This window comes from Onychostruthus taczanowskii, unplaced genomic scaffold (assembly GCF_017590055.1).
Source record: "Onychostruthus taczanowskii isolate IOZ18803 unplaced genomic scaffold, ASM1759005v1 scaffold129, whole genome shotgun sequence".
In the NCBI taxonomy this organism is placed as follows: domain Eukaryota; kingdom Metazoa; phylum Chordata; class Aves; order Passeriformes; family Passeridae; genus Onychostruthus; species Onychostruthus taczanowskii.
In genome coordinates this window covers 1,095,296-1,112,189 of record NW_024498451.1, presented here as the reverse complement: position 1 = coordinate 1,112,189, position 16,894 = coordinate 1,095,296, and the positions used below count along the sequence as shown (strand labels likewise).

The 16,894-nt window shown below is 38.6% G+C and overlaps 1 protein-coding gene across 1 annotated transcript in view; it reads right to left on the bottom strand.

Annotated features, from left to right (window-relative positions):
* Positions 1-16,894, bottom strand: part of TLE4 (TLE family member 4, transcriptional corepressor) — a 95,869-nt gene that overhangs the window by 74,337 nt on the left and 4,638 nt on the right. The gene's annotated exons all lie outside the window — the stretch shown is intronic.

Genomic DNA, 16,894 nt, shown 5'->3' with positions numbered 1-16,894 from the left:
TTTCCCCACTAAAACTCCTACCAGAACAGACAGAATCTGAGTCAAGCAACACCTAATGGCATTTGTCTTTAAATTACATCAACATTATTGAAGTTCTCACACACTCTTCTTCTAAAAGGGATTTCAGCATAAAATAACTTTTTGTAGAAAAGCAAAGTTTAAGGCAATGCCATAAAAAGCAGAACAGGAGGAACAGAGCAAGAAAAACTATCTGGTTTGGAAATGCAGATTTCATGAAATCTCATGTTTTCATGAAATTTCATGTTTTCCTGTGTGTAACTTCTGTAGGATCACCCTTTGTGGAGAGCTACTATGAACTGCACTAATTCCAGACAAATACTCAAGACACAGCATATGTTAAACGTGCTTGTAATGATACTACACCTATAAACTCTAATAAGAGCATGAAACACATGAAATATAGGGGTAAATAACTCTCTAAACAAAACAATCATGTGATTAAAGCAGTTCTCCTTGAACATGCCCATATTAAAAGAGGCATTAGTCAGAAGAAGATTCCTTCACAAAGTTGTACCAGTTTCACACCCACTATTCTCTACTATAAATATGTCGGGGCCAGAAACATGGATTACACCCTCACCAATTATGATTGTACTAGTCAGAGAAGATGCTTTAATCCATAGAAGTAGCCCTTAAACCAGTTACTGCTTCTTGCACCATCCTTCTACTGATAAAATTTTTGTGGGCATGTGATAAACTAAGCAATTAATTTATCCACACTGAAGCAGAGCCCTCTTCCAAATGAAACAATTACATTTTTTAAAATACACACACTATCCCAGGCGCAGTTTATCATAGGGTTGACCCAAATGCAGGATCATCCCTTTCATTACCACTGCCATCTTCTCCCCTCAAAGTGCACAGAAGACTTCAGTCCTAGACACACAAAATCTCCAAAATCTCTCTCAGACTTTTTCTGAGCACTCCTTTGAGTCAGAAAACAAAAGCACAGTTAAGGGAGTAGACCATGCAGCAGCATTTCTGTCAAGCTGCCCATTTGATTAGACACCAGTAGTTCTCTGGGCAAGATAAGGCACCCTGTTTCACTTCCTCCACTACACTATCACCAAGTCACACTGGTATCAATCGTATCCTAATCTTTTCACCTCTCAGATCGCTACTACAATTGGTCTAGCCTGGAGTTTCAATTAGCCTTTAAAGCCACGTATTAGATATCTGGTAAATCAAATCACAATATCCAACTTCACAGTGAATTCAAAACAATAAATAAATGTAAACTAGTGCAAATTAGTGGCAGACATACTAGGTCAGTACTGGTCAAATGAAGAAATTAAATACTGTAGTCAAAACTGTGAAGAAAAACCCACACTCACAAAACAATGTATGTTTTTTTCAGTCAGACAGAATGAGAGACAGCAAAACCACATTTCCATGCCCTGTCTGTTGTGGATTTAATGGATTTCTGGCTTTTTGACATGAAATAATTCTATGGTTTACTAAAATGCAGTCTCTGGGCTTGTTAATTTCATATTTAGCTTGCTAGGTCTGTAATCTTGCCACTTTTTAAATCAAAATGTTTCAGGCAAGCATTTACATGAAAAATACTCATTCAAATCCTAACATTTTACCCACAAAAATACAGAGAGGTTGGATATATTCTGGTTTATGAAAATCCGTTTTGCACAAACTATGATAACTATTCCTTTTTTGTAATAGCAGCTTCCCATGACAATTAGAGACTTAGTTGTGCTATCCTATTTGCATTAGAAATTTGCCAGAAATACAAGAAAGGAATCCTTAAAATTACTGAACTACCTACTGATGGTCTGCAAACCTGCTTGTGTAAAATCATTATGTTTTTCACAAAAGAAGCAGAAAATGCTGGGACGAGTAGGATGAAAAATAGGTTTGATGACAAGCAGATAGCTCAGACTGTGCTTCCTTTGTGTGAGCTTCAGTGAAGATGTGAGAATAAGTTGGAAAATAGTATACTTCAAAGTGAAAAAAAGTTTAAAATTACTGATTTATATATTGAAATAAGTCCATTTTCACTACTATAACACACCAAGTGTGCGTGAAAGCAAGGGAAAGAGAAGTGAGAAAACATTTTTATGTCACCAACAAGTGATACAATTACTTTTACCATCACAAGTATAACTTCTGCTCCTGAACACAAAACTGAAGTTGCTTTAAACTAGCTACAAAATAACCCAAGGAGCCAGATAAATAATCAGCACAGTCAAAACTTGCCAACTCCTCAGTTATTAGGACCTGAGCAAGTGTGTTCAAGAACACCTGTGTGTACTTCAGTCAGACTCTTAAATACCACCCACATGCACCAAACATCACTTTATTTTAACTCTGTACCTGTAAACAAAGTATTCAAAATAGATACCATTTTTTCTGCAGTCTAAAGCAATACAGAATGACTCTCAATATCCACTGCAGAACCTGCGGTATGGTTGTAAATCAGACCTTCTCCAGCTCTACTGACTAACCTAGACTGCACATTGAAAGATTTTATAGTTTTGTTAAATTCGTAGCTGTTCTGCATCCAAAGTTGACTCCCTTCTGAGAGAGGGTAACCACAACAGGTAGAAGCAAACTGATGCCCCAATACAGAAAGTGTCTTGCTTTACCACCTAAATTCCACTGCTTCACCGAAGTGGAAAAGCAGAGCAGTGTTGCAGCAGAGAGAACCAGATATCAAACCTTTCTTTTATATTGTATTGACGAGAGTCCTTAGACTAGTGCTTCTTTTCAAAAGTTCAACTTGCATTTATGCTCAAATTACATTTACAGCTTCTTTCACGTACGGTATTCATATACTGAGGAGTGATGATTCAGTCAAAGCTGTGATCCTCACTACTGAATATGAAGCTGGTTTGTCTAATCTTTTGACTTCTCTCATTGTCATTACCTTCCTTCCTTCAACCTCTGCAATAAATAAATCAAGAAAGAGGAATTCATTGTCTAGTGGGCAGGTAAAAATACAATCGTGGTTAAAAAGAGATTGGGAAACTATCTAAGAGCTACACCAAGATCATTCCTCAGACTAATTCTGCATAGTTCCACATAGAACCCCCAGCACAGAAAAGTGTATCAAACTCCCTATTATCCCTAACTTTACAATATATTTGCTTGTACTAGAGAACAAAGATCCCATGGTGCTGCAACCACTCATGGATAGCTACACATTCATTGTACAGGTTTGGGCACACAGGTCACGTGAATACTACTACAAGGTAAGAAATTTTGTTTTGGTTTTCCCCAAAAAATCCCACCTTGGTAAAAAAGCAGTATTACCCCGTTGTCCAAATTGAGAACAGAGGCTGAGAAGATGGACTACCTCAGACAAACTTCCTCAATAGAAACCAAAGCACTGACTACACTGCCACTGAAAGGTACATTACTGGAACCTGTTAATTGCAGCTGGAACAGAAGATAGCAGACTTCACATGGGAAACAAAAGGAGGACAAAACTGTCTTGGGAAAGAGCACTCTGCCCCAAGCATACCACCCTATTAGACAAACACAGCCACTTCTAAGTGACTCCAATGTAACAGCATCTCACCTCCTGTTTCTTAACACTCTGCTCTCCAAACAATCCCTGTGGTAAGGGCAATGCTTCAGGAAACAATATTATTTCCACTTCCCAGACAGGGATCTGAAGCAGTGAAAGCCACAGATGAAGTCTCCAGAAGATATGTAATGGGATTTTTAAAAATGTCTTAACAGACTAGACATGTAATTCTGCAGAATGTTAGCAAGAGACAGATACTCAAGAGGATTTTCTAGAATACCTAAGCACATGGGGCTTCTACCCTTACTTACAGCTATGTAAATGTAGCTTTGCATCCTAAAAAAAACAGAGCACATTACCAGAAAAATCCCAAACTACAGTCTTCAGACCCTAGTCTCCCCACTCAGGAATGACACAGTGGTGAAGTCACCAAAAGTGCATATGAGTTTCCATCTTCAGCACTGAAGCTACCCACTAACTCTGCTGAGTCTTTGGCTTAAATATTACCGAGTTCTTTGTCACATAGCTCACAACTCAGCCCTGCAACTTGTCCCTGCAACTCCCGCAACTCAGTGCTTCTCCAGCCATGTTCCCCAGACACCTGAGAATCTCTGCTAGCATTTTATTCAGACATAAATTACAGCAGCAACACATTAAAAAAAAAAAAAAAAAAAAGAAGAGTGCAGATCAGACAGACTTCTGATCCTTAAAGAGCTTAGTCGGACCAATTTATACATTACTTATATTCTTTCTTTAGTTCTCTTTCCCTGTCTAATAGGTTTCTGTGAAAAGTGGAAATATGCCAAATTCTTCCCCTGGAGAAGGAAAGTCTCTTTTCCAGTCCCTGCTTAGAACCAATGTACATGAAAAACCACTACAGGCTAAACCATGTAAATAGGTTTTGGGCAGGGACTGCAAGCCAGTACAAGTAATCCAGCTGACCAGAGTCTTTCCAGGGGGGACAGCACAGAATGCACCTCTCCTCTTTCAGCTTTAGTGGACCATTGAGAATCTCACACAAACCAGTGTTTTCTGCTGGGTATATCATTTTCCTGGGACAGAAAAAACATGAGTCTTGCTAGAAGACAAAAAAAACAGCTGAACTGAGATGAATCAAGAGTCCTGCCTTCTGCAGCTTGTTTAAGAAAAATCCATACTATGCTTCTACTTTGATATAAACATTAGGTGCCACTCTTTGAAAAGTGATTTTGAAACTACTAAGCCAAAGCGATGTGTCCTGACAGCACGAACTTTGGTGACTTCAAGAAATGAGAGATTTGATACACTCCTGCAATTTCAATGTTCCCCTTATGAAGTACCCCCCACGTGTGCTAGATTTCTTTGGTACCGTGCTGAGTCACTTACACCACAGACATCAAGCACTTGTCTGCCCTCCCCTGTCCTGCAGCCCAGTGGTGCAGAAGTGCCCACACCATTGCTCCCATCTTGCTGCAGAGAGCAGTCAAAGTAGCTTATCCAAGGTTTCATAGGAATCTCTTAAGAGCATAGTCCAGAAACTTGCACCAGCTTCCCTCCAAGCCCCAGATCCTGGCAGCTGCATCTCATCCACCTGAAAGCTTTCTGCCTTGCTTTACATTAATACAGTAAGGCATTTCCTCCATCACAGATTTTCAGGCCCTCCAGGTCTGTCACAGGCTTGAAAAAAACCCTCTTGACCCTTAATGCGGTGCATACTTACAGCTGCATTTTTCTTTCAGAATGTGTAAACTAAGATTACCCCAGGATTCTTTCACCTACACAAAGAGATGTTAAAAATCAAGGCTTCAGACAAAATACACACCTGAGTTCCAAGCACAAAAATAGAGCTAACAGCAACTAAACAAAGGACAAAAGATAATTCCTACATTCATAAGGCCTCTATGTCCATTTGACTGAAAGAGTATTTGAAAAAAAAATGCTGCATATGCAAAGAAGCTAGACATTTGCATCTGCAAAGAAAAGTCTCACGTCTTTCCATGGACGAAGGCTCTTTAGGTGTATAATAGCAAGGCTGCTAACACTAGTTTTAAAAGCATCTTGTATACATGCTTGAAAACTCATCCTCAAACAGCAACCTACAACCTCAGAAAGAAAAAAGCAGCCACACGTATGCTCATGGGGGCCCTGTTCTTGTACAGTCTTGTGGTGTTGCTGCTTTTTACATCTCTATATACATGATCAAACCCAAGAAAAGGAACAATTTTCATCCTTGGTAGATTGTGGGTTTAGAAAAAAATGTCAGAAAGAAATCATGCCCCAGAAATTTCTAGGATGTCACAGGCACACAATTTTAAGACTTTTTCTTATGCCGCCAACAACTGAAACAAGATGCGTTTTTTGGTGTCACTAGTCTATAGGGATAAACCAGGGAACTTTGTGGGGTAGGAAGACTAACTGCCCATAGATACCCATGGAAATGGGTAGATACCCATGGAAAATGTTCTATTTATGTTCTTCACATTCAAGACACATTATTAGCTTTGGTTTCCACCTCTAGAAAAAACTTAAAGCAGGGAGATGCAAAGGAAGCAGGGTATCACTCTTGAATTAATTAAACCAAGAACTTATATACAATTTGCTTTTCAAGAATAAATACAAAAAAATGAAACTCTGACATAAAAAGTGCCTTGACATTTGGATGAATTTGCCAAGGATATTTAATACAGCAAATAAGCAGGAAAGTCTCATCAATGCTTGATTCTGCTGTTGTTTTAGATATTGTTTAAGATGAGACAGAAAAAAACATACATCTTGCCAGCAGAAATTAGAAAGTACTGATAAAGACTGTAAATTAGCAACATGTTCAGACTGCAACAGTCTTCTGCAATCAGAACAGAAAGTCTACTGCTCAACTGAGTACAAGAATAGACAATCTATCCTTTGTTAACACACTGAGACAAGCATACAGGGAGTGTTTTATGCCCAAAGTCTTTCAAACCTTGTGTTATTCAATACTGGATATGTATTTCAAGAAGAGGCACCTACTTTGTGTCTAGTCACATGCTCTACAAAATTACAGAAACCCAACATTAGTGGTGTTGTAGCTGACTCTCTCTTACACATCACACAGTGCCATCTTTCAAAGAGGGCACTAAGAAAGTGGATGGTTCTCATACAGAGTGAATGGCACTGCAGGAAAGTAGAAGATGTGAGAAGAAAACCAATTAAACAGCTTTCTCCAAACATTCCCTTTTCTTTGCCTTCTCCCTCAAATGGAAAAGTTTAAGTGTTTTGGCCAGTTTTGGTCTTACGCGCTTTCCTTTCCTCCAAATGTTATCACAAAGACCTGACTTTGCTATCTCCAACTTCAATCTCCAAATACAATTAACAGAATAGCAGACAGGAGGACAGCTCAAGTATCTGTGGTGTCATATCTCCTGGTAACCTCTGGAGCATAAGGACAAAGGAGACTCCAAAGCAGTTAAGGTACTGCTGGTCCTCGTTACACAGTGAACACGGGTTTGGAAGGAGTTCTCTTCCTTCCACAGCAAACACATATTCATTCGATATTCAGTGATTCTCTAGAATCTCTCATCTAATAATGGATATTAAGTAACTAAATCTTAGGTCACACCCCATCATGTACACATCACTACCACTTCAGTGAGATATAGAAATGTCACAAGACTGGCGCAAAGGGCTGCAGAGCTCACAAACTCGCAGTTGGAGAAACCCCAGGCAGTAATTTGTTACATGCACTAAATTAAAAATGGCCTCTTCCCTGGATCTGAGATAAGCAAGCCCCTGCGTAAGCATCAGCAGGTATCTAGAGCACAAAAGAGAATAAACAGCAACACTGACTTTTCTCTGCAGGTCCACAGTGCTCCATGACGGACAAGTACTGAACTTTTGCCTCCTGCAGCCATCATAAAAATCCACTGGAGACTTACATCCCTCTTAACCAAAACCTCAACACAGGCTCAGCTGCTGGACTCAAACACCCACATGGAGTCCACACGCTGCCACTGGCTTCTTGGCTCCAAGTGGCTAGATGGTGGCTGGTCCACTTCAAACCCAACACAGAATCTCTCAGCGCAGACAGGTGGAAATTCAGCACTAGTTATTTTGTCTCCCTTGCACTTAATAAGAAAGTGTAATTGGAAAACAGCACTGTGTCATCAAAAAGAAGTCAAGAATCATTTCAGATATGAAGCATGGCTGACAACTTCTTATTCATCCCTGTAAAAGGGCAGAAAAGGAGAAAAGTGGCTATCCAAGATAAAAACTTGGCTCAAAGATATCTCTATTTTCCCACTGGTTTTAAAAAGTAACATTTGAATTGTATGATAAATAGGAGAAATTGGTTTACCAGCACATATAAGTTACTGAGAAAGAGAGATTAAAATATTTGGATATCTGGTTAATCTAGAACTCCCGTTGTGTATCTCATTATAAGGAATGTGCAAAAATGAAGATCCACCTCTCCTGCCAATAAGCTAGGAGACTTGAGAAAGAAAAGGAGTAATCAAAATGCTTTCTCTTCCTTAACCCCCCGCTAAAAGCTCACTCAAGTTTGCCTTATGAATAATTTTAAATACTGTCAAGTAATATGGTAAATGACAGCTTCAGCCATGGAGCAACTGACAGTAACACCCTGTAACCCTAACTTTGCCAGGTCTGAGATCTGTGCACCATCAAGCAAGCATTCCACCACCCTCTACAAGGATCTCACCACTGTGCCAGTTCAGCAGGTCACCTGCTCCTCCCTCATCCACAACCGAGCCTCTTGTGGTAACCCTGTGGGCACTCCTGAGTTCTGAGGAAACCAATTGCCTTGAGGACACAACAGACCCAAGCTATGCCTTTTTGCTGTTGTCCCTGGTTTTAAAATGGTCTTGTTAAATTTCAAAACCATTTACTGTCACTACCATTAAGTACCACAATGTTTCATTAAGTATTTGCAGAGAAGCATGTATTGGCCATGTTCTGACTTGTTGATTAAGGATTCAAAGTCAGAAAAGACAAGGGGATAAGATCCTGTTTGCTCTCCAAAGCACTCCTCTGCTGTAGTATATGTGCACCATGGGCTACACCTGTAACTGAAGCACAGGTGGCATCTCAGCAGCAGCTTCGTCCTGCCCTCGCTATGGTGCTACTCCTCCACTGGCTACTCAGTCCTAGGGCAATAATTTCTTTCTGGGGTAAGTTAGAATGGGGTCAGAGGGGGTTTTTCGCATTTGCAAAGTCTCTAAACAGCCAAGCCACATCCATAAGCAGACAGAGTAACATAACAGAGGTTTACGATACTTTAGATAGAGAGCAGCATTTTTAAAAGTTAAATGCTATCTGTAATCACATAGAACATGCACACAGTACATGCATACATACCAAATAAAATCTAGCAGCAGGGCCTAGTGCTATGCAGATTTTTTATCAAGGCCTCAGATGAAATACACACCTGAGTTCCAAGCACAGGGACATGAAGGGGACGAACTTTTACTTCTGCTCAATTGTGAGATGTTCTGCTAAGGTTTTTTAGGCAAACACAAGAAAAAAGAAAAGCACATGTCCTTACTACCAATGTTTCACATCCCAAACATAACAGTGAAAAGTTCTTCTTTGAAGAATTAGAATCTCATGCAGCAAATGTCAAAAACCTCTGTCTGTGATTCTGCAGAGAAGCTATTTAAATAGACCAAAAGAGAGACCAACTTAGAAGATCACCACTCAAAACTATGCTCTGTTTCCTTCTAACACATGAAGAACTCTCACCACCCTATCTCTGCCACCTTACGACACAAAAACTTAACAAGCAGTTTCAGAAAGATTCTTGATATATCTTGAGTTTGGTACTACTTTCCCTTAGAAGACACACCTCACACCTTTTCTGAGAGCAGGAAATGATGACTAAAAATTGTCAGCTGTATCTCACACTCAGCTCTGTTGGCTTTATCCTGAACCTTGGTATGTTTTCCTCCTTACTTGCAAAACAAACCAACTATGGAAGAAAGAAGCAAGAAACGTAAGCATGAGACATGAACAGTGTGGCAGCTTAAAATGAGAACGGAAGTAAAATGAACTCCAAACTTACTATGTTTATCTCATTATTAATTTTCAGCCAATCTCATGATATTCCAGTGACTGGCATGATTTAACATTTGAAGTTGGCAATACAGCATACCATACAACTACATACCCGTAAAGAGACCAATTCAAGTTTAGAATGGGGATTATAACTTTGTTGCCTGATATTTGCATATTTAAGTGTCTTAGCCATAACACCACAGTGTTCAATACCAGAGCGTTATGTACCTGTCTGCGGCTAAGAACGACAATTTTTATGTAGAAATCCTATCCATACAGGCAAGAAATAACTATTAGAGTTCTATTTATTATTTGCTACATATTTCAGCTATATTCAAAAATTATTATTTAAACAAAAGGAATACAGACACCTGTTTTTGATATTATGCTCAAAACCATTTCTGCTACACTGAACTACAGAGTTTGTGCCACCACTAAGACAAACAGTTATCAGAGGAAAAAATTCAGAGAAGTACTTGAAGTAGAATCACAGAAGAGAGTGGGTTAGAAGAGACCTTAAAGTCCATCTAGTTCCATTCCCCCTGCCATAGGCAGAGACATCTTCCAGTAGGTACCACTGGAACAGTAAAACTATTACCTTGAACCAAGACAAAGATTGTAAGAATATAGATAAACAGAAAGACAAATAGGTATTCTCAAAACCAATTCATACTTTTGCATTTTAAAACAAAGATTTATTTTTAACTTGAACATTCAATTTCTGACATAGAACAGCATTTCTTTACTGTAGATAGGTTTGGCTTTCAGATGCACTTATGTCACGCACTAGCTAACGCAAGCATCAGTTTATATAGCCAGCATTTCATATTATCATATTTGTTCTGCTCCCGCTGCACCTTGTGGCTGAACAGGTTTTCTGAAAGTCAGAGACTAGATATACACAATCTGCAGACCACAAAGGTAACTTTTTTAATAATTATAATTGCACTGCTCACAAATGGACCCACATTTTTGATAAATTCTCCATTACACCCAAAAACAGTACACTACAATTATCCATAAAAGAAAGAAAAAAAAAAGTAAGACCAAATTGATAATTCTGAATTCTCTTTCTGAGAGCCTTGATGTTAAAATTTTTTCACCAGTTTTAATTCACATAGTCTATGGTATTGAATGGGATTGACTGGTATAAGCAGCCCCTTCACATTTTGTAACATAAATCAAAATCAGAATCTTAAAGAGGTTACAATGACAATTATTTCACATGCCTGAATCCTTATGTTTGAAGTTATTTCCTTAACTGAGACAAGCAGCAAAACACTTTTAAACCAGCTTTACAATCAGCTCTGCAGTCTTAATTCTACTTTCTTAATGTCTATTTTGCACAATGAAAGAGCTCCTTTAGGAAAACTGGTAATGAGATCACCAAGTGTATAACTAAAACCTGCTCCACAATGCACATACACAATAGGGCAGGATCAAGTTTACACAAATGATGTAAAACCTGGGCATCCCAGCAAAGCAATACTTCACTCTGAAACCTATCTGTTAATTAATGGTTTTTTCCTGTGCTCAATGACCTCAGCACTTCTTTTTTTTGCCTCTAGAAGGACAGCAAATCTCACTGCACAAAATGGTGCAAAAGCTATATACAAAATGGTGTCGCAGCTTGTCTCTCTTGGCAAACAGTAAGTCCTGATTGCTCAGAAGGAGCCTTATGCCTGTGTCATATTTCCAGCCACAGTGGACGACCCCAAGAGCAGTAGCGCCAGGCAAGAGGGGGCCTTCTCACTGCAAAGGGACACATCTCCTTTCTTCCTCCCTCTGCCTTCCCTCTCCCCTACTACTGCCCCAAAGGGGCTGGAGGTTCGCACTGGAATATTCTCTCTTACAGCAGGTTCCTTTCATAAAAATAAAAAAATTAATTCAAAACCATGAGTATTTTTCATAAGGGAAACTGTTAGGTGACCATAACCACAGGTCACCACTGGCCTCCTCTGTAATTGCAAGTCAGCCCATAAACTAATACAGTCAGTGAGGCAACATCACAGCAATTAGTATCTTTCAAAGATAGAAAAATGCTTTTATGTTTAAGCACTGTAGAGCACAGCCTTTTGCCAGTAAAAACAGGGCATATGTCTTAATTTAAACATTTGCTCAGCATGTTTTGTGCTACTTCCTGTGTCTTAAGCATCTGTCTGAATTTGCCTAAACAAGTGGGATAAAACGACACTTTCCTTTGCTGATGAACAGCAAAAACTGGATGATATGGAAGATCCTGTCCTCACACACGCTATTCTGCAGTTGCAAGGGGAAAGGTTATTTCAACAGTAACTCATAGAGTAGTAGCAACAACAAACTTCCCAGTAATTACCAGGACCTCTTCACAGAACAGCTGCCTAACAGCTGTGAGGAAAAGAAAGCACAGAACCTTGTTACAGAACTTAGCAGCTATTACCAAGTAAAAGGTTTCTGGTTTAACTCCAGAATAATAAATTTTCTAACTTTTCATAAGCTTCTACGCTTTTCTGTGGCTTCAGAGGCTAAATAACCTAAAACTGGGACAAACAAGCTTCAGTTGTCAAACTGATTTGACAGCCTATTTTTTACATTTTGTGACTTTAATCAAAACGCCACTTGTTTTTCTCGTCCTCCTTAGCAGTACTGTGTGAGCTGCAGTCTTCAAAATTTCACTTCTAATCTCTCTCATTTTGAAGTTCTTCCATTTAGTTCTGACTACCCACTGCCTGTATCTCTATTAAATCTTTCCTACTGTTTACAATAGAGAACAAATTCAGTCAGTATAATTTTAGTTAGCTTTCCAGCTATTTTTCAAATGCAAGGCAACATACACTCAGCTACTGAATGTGTCAAAAAGGAAGTTCACACATGCATGCGCATGCATTCATGCCAAGCCCAGGCTTTTGCCAAAAAATAAAGAGGAGAAAGAGGAGTGTATTTTTCTGTTGCACAGGGAGAGCACACAAAAAACACTTCTCTGTAGTGTATGTGTTTTATCATCATGAAGATGAAAAACAGTCAAAATTCTGCCCTAAATTAAACAAACAGATTCCCGTCTTCAGCCCCATAGGAAAATAATTTACTAAGTCTTAAGAAACAAGCAGAGTAAAGGCTGGGATGTCATAGAGCCCATATATTAACTCAGTCAGCAATAAATCTCCCCTTACTCTCCATACTACTTTCTTAAATAGCTCACTATAAAGCCCTAACCTAATTAAAAACAGCTTTCTCGGCAACAGTGGCCTTGATTTCACTTATTTACACATTAACTGCAGCCTCCGTTTGGCCAATCCAGTCTATTCCCTGTACCACACAGGGCCTTTTATCTGCCCTGGACAGCATTTTCTCCAGCAGATGAAGTAGATGCCGATTGATTTGCTGTCGAGCATGGTAAATTAATAGCAACAAATTGCTGAGGGCCCCATCTCACTGCTCCACCATGCTTCGGCAGTTTTGCTTTATTTGCTCCATGATGGGCAGCAGTCAGGCCTCTTCAAGTCAATTTCTTCTTAACAACCTGCAATACTTTTCAATGGTGAAAATAGAGCTATTCCTTGTAAGACAGAAATCAATATCCTATTGCCCTTAGAAAATGCTAAACAAGCAGTATTGGCAATCCACTTGGTACTAGAGGGTATCAGATATAATGCAAATCCATACTGCTTCCCTCCTCGTAGTTATTACAGCTTGCTAAAAGGTTCCTAATGCCATTTATCATCATTTACCATCGACTACTGCAGCTATGATTATGATATGCTATCAGCTAGCAGAACCCTTTCATTTCTATCCAATTAATATTTTAGTAGCACTCAAATGGTTGCTACCCAAGTCTTGTAATAAAATTTACATGGATTGGACTGATTTTTTTTCCTGTGATCTTAGAAAGCCATTTCATTTATTTTTTAATACCCAACTTCTTAAAAGACCTAAATTTTCCTTCAAAAAATGCTGAAATTCAACATTCTAGTACACGAATTGGTTCAAATATGACAGTCTAGGCAAAAAGTGCAAAAAAGAATTTATGTATTGACATCTCCAAAGAAACATAAAATAAAAAATTAATGCTGTATCTTATTTATACTTTCCATCAGTCCCATTCATAAATATCTCTTGTCTACAGCCAAATACAGACACTTATTTTACAATTACAATTCTCAATTAAACATTCAGCAAGGGTGTTTGATTACAGCAATTTAAATAAACTGTTTACCGTAACATTAAAACACTCTAATTTCAGAAATTAAACCAATTGACCACCTCCAAGTACCAACAGTATGTTAGAAACACAGACCAGTCAATTAACTATTCATTCATAAAATATCAACTGAGTCTCTTAAAAATGTTCAAAAAAGCAACTTAGTAAGAAATGGGGATCTTTAGACCACACTCAAGCATTATGCTAGTATTAAAATCTAAAACAGTAGGGACATATCTGCTTATATAGCAACCAAAAATTCCTAATCCAGTATCTTTTTTTTCCCAGAACGTGTCAGTTTTGAAGCTGTATTGATCCTAATACAGAGTGTCAAAAATCAGCTTAGTGTATTAGGCTATAACATCACATGTGACAACATACCCTACATTTGTCTTTTAAAAAATTACAAATGCCTAATTCTACCAGTCTAATGCTATTTACTCAGTTACCAAAATTTAAATTAATTATGTTCTCAAACATAATTGTTAAAAATTGGCAACATTATGCAGGCTTAATTAAGATTAAATCCAATTTACTAAATGTACTTTAATTGGTACTAATTACATTAGCTTTCCTTTCAGAATGACAAATTCCCCATAGGTTTCACTTTAATAGTCTTCTATCAAAATCAACACAGGATGACTGATGATGAGCATCACACAAGGGGTAAGAGAAGAGATGCTCTTCCCCCTCTCTGCCCCCAGCCACACAGGCACACTCACTACTGCTGCTTTCTGCACATTTATCCTTTTATCAATTTGCTAAGGCACAGAGTCATGACTCTATCACACATCATTTTCTGTTCCAGTGAAAAATTTCTCTAAAAATAAATACTCTGTGGCTGGAAGCAGCCAAGAAGAACAGAAGCTTTAACAGAAAAATACACAAAGGTTTCAAATATCAGGGCCACCAATTACTAGGGTACTTCCAAGGACTCCAGGGAGTCCTGCTCTTGAACCCTTTGAGACGCAAATCTAATAAGTGAATAAGCCTAACCTGATCTTGAGAACTAGGCCCAATTACGCCGAAGGGCAACTTCACCGCATTATTGCCTGCTTTCCATTACAAGGGCATCCATTGAGTACATCTGGAAAAGAACCTGAGAGGAACCAAGGCTGTCTGCCCAGAAAAACAAATAAAGACAGATATGCCTCTGTGCTAAAGTGAAAAAAAGAAAGAAAATATAATAAGTAGGTGGTTTGCAGGGCTGTCTGTATTTCATAATGTGATAAACTGCCCTCAGGATTTTTTATATGATTGAATTTAGAAAGCTGGGGGGGGCAAGGGAGAAGGAAAATAAAAAAGGGTGAATCACTCAATTTCAGCAGAGTGAAATTCAAAGATGGGAGAGGAGGGAATTTATGGTGGTAAACTAAAAAATCTTCACACACATCGAATGAAGCAATCAATGCCATCTATACAAATACCTAACTGGACCATAATACCATGAGCATAATGGAAAATGGTAGCATTTTGCATTTGCTGAGGCAAGAGGAAAAAGGAAAAATACAACACTGTGTCAATAGAAAGGGAGATATGAAAGACAGGAAATTGATATCAGATTTAAGAACGTGAGTGAACAAATTTCTTAGCCGCAACTAATTTGATTCATCGTCTGACAAAATATTTCAGTGTTTTGCATGAGAGTACAATACTTAAAACTTGAATAAAATGAATGGTGATGGAAAAAGGTGTTCAATTAAAAGCCAGTCCTTTGTAATCCCCACACTTAGTTGTCACTAAGTATTTAATTTCTGCAGAGTATCACTGACGATTCCATCACCATAAATGTATAAAATTTCTGAAGTAAAGCATTTAGAAATTAAAAGACAAAAGTCTTTTGCTGTGGGTTTTTTCCACTTGCTTAATACAATTCCATCACACATTGCACTTGCAAGCTGATACTGTTGCAAAGAATTTTGTGCTGTCGGTGTAAGTATAAAGCACCGCTGTAAAAATGGGGTATCTAGAAATATAAACAAGTTTGACTGCAATGCTTGCTTTCAAATGCCTGTAAGAATTTGCTACGTAGGTGGCCTGTAAAGACTCTGGTCTTTGTGAATTGTTTCCATATCTACAGCTTTACTGATTGAGGATTTGTTTTGTTTTGTTTTGTTGTTTGTTTTACTCTAATGGGACCTGAAACAATCTGGATATTCATCTGAGAACAGACCCAACACCTCTTAGATTCAGTGACCAATCTTTCCACCAGCACATGCAACAAGGATCAGGTCCAGAGAGAGGGCATGTGCATACAATCTGATCTGCTGCAATCACTGCCTTTTCCTGTCAGCCATTTATTGAGTCTTAATGCTACCTGTGAGAAGGACCAAATTCAAAGAATTCAAAAGATCTATGTATGTCTGTAAAACAACTTGTATGTACAAGATTGCATAAGTTTGGAGCTGTAGATGCAAAATGCTTTGAGGAGGGAAATCCCAGTGTCTCTGTACGTATGCCCGAATCAGTTCTGGTAGCATTGACATGCTAATGGAATACAAAATATGTTAAATAACACGAAAAAAATTTTGAGTTCTATGTCTGCCATATATCTGTTCTATATCTTGTCTAACAAGATCAAGAAATCCTATTTCCAAACCCAGAGAAATTCCAAATCCCTAACTTTGAAGAGAAGAACATACAAACAAATTTTCAGGCAATCCTTCTCCCAATCCAATCATTTCTTTATTTCTGCTGTTTACACTCCCCAGAAGCACTGGCGAATTGCTCAACCATTTGATAAAACAAGTTGTCAGTATTAAACTCCACCACATAAAAAGTTCCCTCACTGGAAAAGAGGTCAGATGTTCAATTCATTCTCCTCTAGAGAAGGTTAAAAACCACACACTATCAAATAAGAAACTCTAATTTACACTAGCATGCTCTAGCTGACTAATCTCTTGCTAATCTCAGCCTAAGTGCTAGAGTTCAAGGCACAGAACCGATAGCAGTTCTCCAGTATCTAGATAGCTGTAAAGGGCCTTCAACAAGAGCATGTAGTGATTGGACAAAGGGAAACGACCTTAAACTGAAAACATGGCAGGTTTAGTTTAGATATTATAAAAAATTCTTTACTGTGAAGATGGTCAGGCACTGGAACAGGCAGGATGACGATGCCCCATCCCTGACAATTTTCAAGGCCAGGCTGGATAGGGCTTTGAGTCACTCGATCTAGTGGAAGGTTCCCT